Here is an 8,631-nt window from a genome sequence, read left to right on the forward strand (position 1 = left end):
AACTACTATGTCACTCAAGGTATTACTCAGAAACAAACGTCATCCTTTTTCAAATTATTTCTAGCATTGGTTTCTGTCTGACATTCCAGGAATTTTTTAATACTTGGCTTATTTTACATTCACAGAACATATGGGTCAGACTCCTATCATCCTGTTTCAGCAGTAGTTCTAAAGAGATGTTAGGCAGATACATCTGAAATGACCACCACAAAGTTTTAATACTTTCTCTCTTTTCATTTTGGCCTGTCTTCTTCCACCATCCCACTCAAACTGATCTGTTGTCTCTCACTGATATTTTGAGCAGTTTGGGCACTGGAAGAGGGAAACTCCTCCAAGATAGAAGGGGCCAGTCTGCTTAGATGCACATAGCAAAACTTTTGACTTTAATGGAAGAAGGATCAAGTCAGACCCTGTCTTTCTCCTTTTTATTTTGATGTTTATTGTTGTTTTGGGTTTCTTTTTGGCCAAAATGTAACAGTATGCTGTTAATATGTATCTATTGCATTCTCTAAGACACAGAGAGCTTTATAAGGTTCCCATGACCTATTTATTATTGAGGAAGTGTCAGTGTTTGATGTGAGTGGCACATTGTGCCTTATTCATTATACCTGTTTTATTCTCAGATTAAATCCACTGGTGCAAAACTTCAGCCCATTGTACTAAGCAGACTGATCTCTTAGCAGGTTCATTGTGAGTAAATGATATATATCCCTCTGGATGAGTAAGACCTTGATGAACTTGTATCAAAGGATTTTCTGAACTTCTATGGGCATTATGAGATTATGTGAAGCAGGTGCAAGTGTTGGAAGAAGGAGAGGTTGGTGTCAGACTTCACAGCTGAAAGCCACCCACCATCAAGGCTGCTTTTCATGTGCTCTGCTAACATGAACTGGAAACAGAAGGCCCTCTGAGGCTATACGAGAAGCCTGAAGGGACAGAGCAGGCTTTTGAGGGAGGAAATAAAAACCGTTGTAAAATTCTTGCTTCAAACCAAAGTAATATTTAATGACTTGTAAGTCAAGACTAGACTGAAGAAAAAACACAATTACACAAGAAATCCTCGCCTTTGCTCTCAAAGTAAGTAGGAGGATTTCTAGGCCAAATCAGTTGCCTCAGTCCACTGCAGCAAAACAGAAGGCAACATTGTAGGAGATGGCTACGATTCTAGCACTGTTGTTCTGCCTTCTGTGAAGAGAAGTTGTATGGTTTCATGTCAGATTGTACCGTGTTATAGGCAGTGAGACAGAGTCTTTTAGGGTGGCAGTTGTCTTGACTGGAAAAGAGAGCCATGCTATGTGCCCTTTTTTTCTCTCAAGGAACAGCAAAGCTTGGATTTGACCCTTTTTGTGCTATAGGTGCTGAGTTAGTGCTACCAAGTGCCTGGACTCTATCCTCCTGGAGATCTGACGATTGATGTTGCCCTAAAGCTGCAGGGAGGATGCCTTGAAAGGGACAGCCTGTGGCTTTGCTTCCAGCAAAATTCATAAGCTGCTACAACTGACCGAGCTTTTGTAGGTGTGTGGGGAAAAGTGTGTAAGGATTAATTAAACTTCTTTTAACAAAATAATATTGAATGGCTTCTGGCAGTTAAGGAATGGTTATATTGTACATATACAAGCATATCAACTAGCAACTTATTTTTGTCACTTTGTTTCCCAAGGCACTGATTTCTTAATTGTTGTTCTCCTGATAATGTCCTTATGTATCAGTAATAGGTAAGGCAGAAGACACCTAGGCCTACAGTATAAATTCTTTTGGAATTCACAGAGGCTGTATGTCTGGTCCAGTGTAGTATAAAACTGAATCACGAAGTAATAGAGCTTTGGGTATCCATTGTCTATGAGCTAATTTAGCTAGTTACTTTAACTTTCTACAGATTTGTTTTTCAAACTGCCATGGCTTTTCAGTATTGATATTCTTTTGAGGGAAGGAAGCGACAGGAAAATATTGTCATGGAAAGTTTTTACTGCTTTAGTCTTGCTAAATTGAAAATTAAGGCCCTTCACCATGAAAATGTTGTGCCTCAAGAAAGCTTCACTAGTTAAATCTGACCAGTTTCAGTGTATATTGAAAGGTGTGTGAGTCTTTACCCTCTGCCTTGAAGGAAGTTGGGAACAGGAGATGCCTACAGTAGTTCTGACCTAACATTTTGTTTTCAACAATTGGAATTGGGGGTGAGGAAAACAAACAGAAAAGGAGCAGACCTCCTGAAAAGATAGATAATTTCTTCACTATGTTGGCATGTAACTGAAAAAATGTGTAAGCTTTGTGATATCCTTCTGATTACCTTAAAAAATTGTGGAAGACGGATTCCAGTGCTGTTGTCCTGGTGTTGTAGGCACCTGGAAGATCTCGAGTTGTAACGTGAGAGGTCGAGAGTACAGAATAGGCAGGCATGGGGTGAAGTGAAAGAAGGTGCTTGTGTTAGCAGATATAATCATATGGCGCAAGCAATAAGCGGGAATAAAGCATCATCCAGAGTATGCAGTGATCTTGTCCCCTCAGAGGTCAGTGGGCTGAGTGATCCATGTGGGCAGCCTGGTGATGTTGCTGGTAGCAGCAACATCCTGGAATCTTAAAGACTATTCTCACTTAGCAATTATCAGATGGAAAACTATGTAAATATCAAGCAAGTGTAAGGCCAATGTGTTCCACAAGATGACTAATATATTTAAGTAAGGAACTTCTGATCAAGAGTTACTAGCCTTGAAGAGCAGAGCATCCTGGAACATACGTACTTTGTTAAGGTTGTTTATTGTAAACTTTGGTACTGTCAGATTAGAGTGTTCCTAAAGAATCTGCCTTCATTATAACACTAAAATCATGCCCACAGGTCAAAATACCCCTGCCAAGATGAAGACTCCAACTGCAATACCAGAAAACGATTGTGTAATGATATGAAAATTACTAACCAATCCTAGGAAATGGGCAGAGTTACAGGGAGGTACTAACCAAACAATAATAATATAAATTGTGTAACAACCTAGGGGCAGATGCTAGCTTTTTGGATTTACCATCTAGCATCTCTTTATGTGCAAACACATAATAAAGCAATACATTGACTTTGTATGCTTATTGCACACCACATACTGAACCCCACTTGTTGGACAACAGTGCTACCAAATATTAGTATGCCTTATGTAATTCTATAGCACTAAAGTTAAAAACTTCAGAGGCTGTTCAATTTTTTTGGTTTTTTAGAGGAATTTAAACAGAACAATGTGTAATAACAGTTGCTGCCTATAAAGGGGGCAGAATAGTTTCTGCCAGTTCTTAAATCAAGGGTTATGTTAGCAGAGATGACCTTGGTTAAGACTTTGTATTTCAGAGCTGTAATCATCTGAAGTCACATTCCTAGTAGAGCTGGGTCCTGTTGGTGTAAATTGTGATGACTACACACCCAGCCCCACATACAACAGTTTTGAACAAAGCCTTCTGACTGGATTGAAATGTCTCATAATCAGCAAGTCATTTAAAAAGATATGTTTTTTTCCCAGTTTCTCAAAGCTAGCATAAAACCTCCCAAACTTATTGCTTAAATAATAGAAAATACATGATAATGCTTTGACATCTGCAAACTAGTGTTAATTAATCTTTACAATATGCTTTTCAGCATATGAAAAAAAGCATATGATCCTTATGAGTCATGCTTGTCCCTTCTCTTTCCCCTTGTTAGGAGACAGAAACTGTAGACGTGAGTGAAGTTTAGGCATGTAAATATTCAACATTTAATTATCCTCCAGGAAGAAATCCTGCCTGATTGTCCTAATTCCTTGTTTCTCTCCACAGACTAGACTTTTACAACTTCATTGTGCTTGTCATAGTTACTGTGTTGTTAAACAGCACCTTTTTGCTAATAAATATTCTAATTATTCCAGACTATGTATCAGGGAGAGGGAATGACTGAAGATCATATCTTATAGAACTGCAATGGATATGTATAGTCTTCAATGGCCTCCTCAATAATGTAAAGTATACTTGCATTTTCATTAGAGTAATAGTCTAATAGAGCAAGACAGAAAACAATTTGTGCTCTAAGGAAGGGTACATGACAGAAGTCTATGTTCTTAGAAAACAACAGTACACAATGCCAGCAATAACCAGTACATCAGATGTTTCTAGGATCTCATGTTACTTGTCTGTGAAATCAAATTGAATCGCTGTCTTCCAAAGATCCGATAACATAAGTAACTTTCCCATCTGAAATACTTCTTTGTAAAACACAGTATTACATATCTTTCATCTCTCTTGTTAGGCATCCCAGCATTCAACAGTTAATTCCAGCTGTATTTATTAGTTGCTCTTAGTCAGTGAAACAGTAATTCTACTATGTCATCTGCCATGCTGGCCACAAAATCAATGCCAAATTAGTTATATTTCTATCAATGTCTGGTTACCCAAAGAGATTCTCTTGAGTCCAATACCCTTCTTGTCTTTACTAACAAACTAAAATTGCCTTTCAGTCAAAGTCTACATTGGTATATGAAGGTTCTCTTCCTTCTGACTAGCAATATAGGATACATAAGGAAGAGCATGCATACATCTTCAACTTAGGGTGTCTTTCTAGCATGCCTTAAAATTTCAGCTTTACTTCCAGTTCATTTGTGGTATGTAGTTCCATCAGCACAGGAGTCAAAATGAGTCATACTGGATGATATGGAGGATGGAGTAAAGGGAAAAAATGGTTGTATCCAGTGATACAGTACGAGAAGCAGAAAAGAATTCAGAGTAAATTCAGGAGATTGGCATTAAAACATCAAAAGTTGTACTAACAGATTCTTTTCTAGGCTTGTAGAATTATCATGTTAGTAATATGAAGATGCCTTTTGGACTATGGAAAATATATTATTGGTAGTAATTGTGATGTTAATTCTGCAAAGAGCTCATTATTCACACTTGAGATACTTCTGACATTACCTCAAAGGTAACTCTGGAACTTGCCACAGACATCTGCATGATCTTGAGCTTGTTGAAACCAAGACTGATTTATTTAAAACTCAGCAAGTTCTGCAATAGGAAGGCATGAAACCAATATGAAGTGATTTCAGAAATGTACTTTTTTGTTATTTCTGTTTTCATTTCAGTCTTAAGTGGAGAACTGGACTAAAGCTTAGGCAATACTTACGGACAATCTAAGCTCTAGCCCTCTGACTTAACTGGAACACCGTTAGAGTAGTGCAGTTTTGGGCTGCTCACCCTGACGTGGAATGTCATCCTTTCGGTTTATATGTTATGATACTTCATTGCAAAAACTTGGTGAAAACCAAGTCTGAATGTGACTTCTCCAAATGTGCCTGCCCGAAGGTGACCTCTTTGCATTTCTTATCTGTGTACATTTAAAACTGCTGACATTTCTATGTAAAATTTAGTTCCATCTAACTGTGTCATACTGAAAACAAGCACAGCAACTGTAACTTTCTTTCCTAGCTAGTCATACAACAGCACATGATATTATGTTATTTGTTCTTGTTGAGCTTTTCCAATGACAATCCTAGAAAAAAAAGTTTACAATGAAATAAATATTTACACAATGAGAATCAGGTTCTCATATTTAATGCCTTGTCTGTGGAAGTGTCAGAACCTTCCATTACACAGATTCTGTATTTCTTTTAGATTCTTACTGTATTTTTGGTTCAGTTGTGAAGATTGGAGTGAGCAGAGGTAACAGTAACATTGCAAACATCAGTATAACTTCTTGCTTGGACAAAAGAAAAAAAAAACACCAGGCCAGGGATTCACTCCCATCTAGTGTAGAACTGAAGGGATCATCTGCTCTGCTATATCACATCCCTGCAACCACCTGACCAAACCAAGTTCATCTCACACACCAAAGCCTACAAAACTTCTCACAGCATCTTGCAGCAGCTGTAAGGCCTGTAGTGAAAGATGAACCATAACATTACATACACCACCTGAGGCCCTTTCTTTCTGCTGTTCTCTCTTTTCCAGGTCTTTTAAGATCTAATGTTTTGTTCTTACTATGTCTGGATATTATTACCATTGTGTATTATTATTACCTTTGTATAATATTGCAGTTATGTCACAAGTGCCTAAAGCAGCAATAGTCTGGGGTGCACAGTGAAAAACATTCTGAAAGGGACTAAGCTTAAATATGTCTAAATAAATTTATATTGCAAATCAATAGTCTTCATCTTCTATATAGTACTGAATGTAAATAAGCTAATATTGGCCTTGATTCAAAAGTCACAAGGCACTTTAATTACACTGCTTAATGTTCCTGACTAATTTTCTCCACCAGGTATCTGTATGGCAATGTTAGGTCAATCAAGCCAAGTTATTCTAAGTATAGGGTGAAAAAACTATCCATGTCCTGGATTATAAACCATTGACATTAAAGGTCTGCTGCTGCTTGTAAAGAATGTGGTTTTCTAATTTAAAGTAATCTGATCTCATAAAAGTGCCCTGCTGGGCCTGCAGCTGACATCAGGTTTGTCTGAGCTTTAACAGATTCAAACATGATTAAAGCAACTTTCAGCTCCCTGTATTTTTGGAACAGAGCTATGGAAAAGACACTTAAAGATGACAGCTCCCTGGAGATCCTGACTTCACCAGCTTCATTAGAAATCAAATTACAAAACTTAAAGCAATAGCTGAAAACAATCCAAAGGTTCTTTGTGATTCCCCAGTTACCTATGAGAAGTCAGCAAGTAAACTAAGCTTGCATTCATAGCTTCTAATTTAACCTGCTGCATCTGGCTGTGCATGTACTCTCACTCAGCTTTAAATGCATGACAACTACCTCTCAGCAACAAATTCATGGCAAGGCAGGGTTATGTGACATTCTCTTTGCTCTGTACTGGTTAAAAAAAGACCAAGCTTCCAACTCTAACTGCACTGTTGACATTTTATCACAGCCCTCATTGAGGGTCTTGGAAGATCCAAAGGGAAACAAGTGCATGTAATTACCACATACGCAAACGGAACAATTGTTATGTATCAACGAGATAATTATTATAAAAGTCAGCATGTAGGTGCCAGCTGTGCTACATTTGTACATGGAATGTTATCTATAATGTAAATATTACATGCTTACAAACCTTGAGACTTGCTTTAAAGTAATTACCTCTTTTTGCATTCTTTTAACAATATTGTTTTTCAATTAAGCTAGTAGATTTCTGTACCTCTGCCTTTCTCTTCAATTCTTATCTTCATCTGCTTGAACTCCTATCTTGGTCATCACAGCTGCTACCACTATTCTTACATTTTGTCAAGGAAACTTTCTGGAAAACTACTCTATTACCTTATAAAAGAGCATTGGATGCAATTCACCATTGTAAGGCATCTGGTCTTACTTGTGCTATTCACTAATGACATCTCAGCTCAATCTGAAAATTTGAGTGATGTCTAATTTTGAAGGGTTCTCTTCATTCAGCAGTGATTTTTTTTTCCCTCTTAGAAATCCCTTCAGAACTGTGAAATCAAGCCTCTGGCATAAAAAACAGATTGTACTTCCAGAAGTCAAAATAAGAGTAATATAGCCAAAAAGACACAAATGACCAAATGATCATTCACATCAACCCTTAGTAATAGACCTAGGAATAGACTTAGGAATCCAGCTAAAAGATGCTTTAACTTTGCTTTAACCCAGGAATAGTCACTTCAGACCTTAAGTTCTTCTGCGTGCTTTTAGATGTGACTGGGGGGAATGGAATTTCTCTAAACATGTAGAAATAGAACAGCTGAATGTGAGATAGATGTTCAAAAAGTGCTCTGCATGGCTACAGATGATTGCAGGGGGTAGTCCATCTAAAAAGAAGGCAAGAAGAAACATTAAGGTACATCTTCAGCATACAGCTTACCCTGGCCAAGCCTTGCAGTTATCAAGTTTCCAGTACTGTGCCATGCAGACTAGAAAGGAGAGTGAGTGAAGGCAGGACAGCTGTAAGTCTTGGGCAACCTTCCAGAAGAGCTCTGGCAGAAGTGGCTGATGGTGGATGCGTTGAATCATCGCACCCTGATTGCACAGCTCGCTTCAGCTAGCACCATCTGGTTTCTGAGCAGTGCTGGTGTTCTTTGGTAGTTCTAGCTGCGGGAAGGTTGCAGTTACTCACTTCAACTACCTTCCCAGACAGACTGTCTGGAAGGCTTTATGCCAGGGTTCATGCTGGCACAGGGGTTCAGCCCCTAGTTAGGAGGATTTTGTTACTAATGCATTTGTAATACAAATGCCATTAGGACTTACAGTGCCGTCATGCTTTTTACAGAAGCTATACTGGTTTACTCCTTCTTGAACAAGTAGAAAGGGATGTTTTTTTCTTAAATGTTACACAGTGAGAAGTGGAAACTAATGCTTAAGACCTTTCCCCTAACAACCTGACCCTCTACAGGCTGACAGAAACAGAGAACTTGGACAAACATGTGTTTTTCCTCATTTCACAGACCCACTAAGTTCTTTTACATGTGAGATAGTATACATGAGATAGCATACACACTGTAAGACCAAACTTTAGCTAATCTTCTATTCTGGAATCTATCTGACAAGGGAGTAGAGTAGTGAGACATTTTCCTTTTGTAATCTGTTTAAGTAAAGGAAATCAAATCTCTTCTTGGCCAGTTTTAAAGATCAAGTCATAAAAGCCTGGAAGAGTTCTGTTGTGTACATTTCCTTTG

This window comes from Colius striatus, chromosome 4 (genome assembly GCF_028858725.1).
Source record: "Colius striatus isolate bColStr4 chromosome 4, bColStr4.1.hap1, whole genome shotgun sequence".
NCBI lineage: Eukaryota > Metazoa > Chordata > Aves > Coliiformes > Coliidae > Colius > Colius striatus.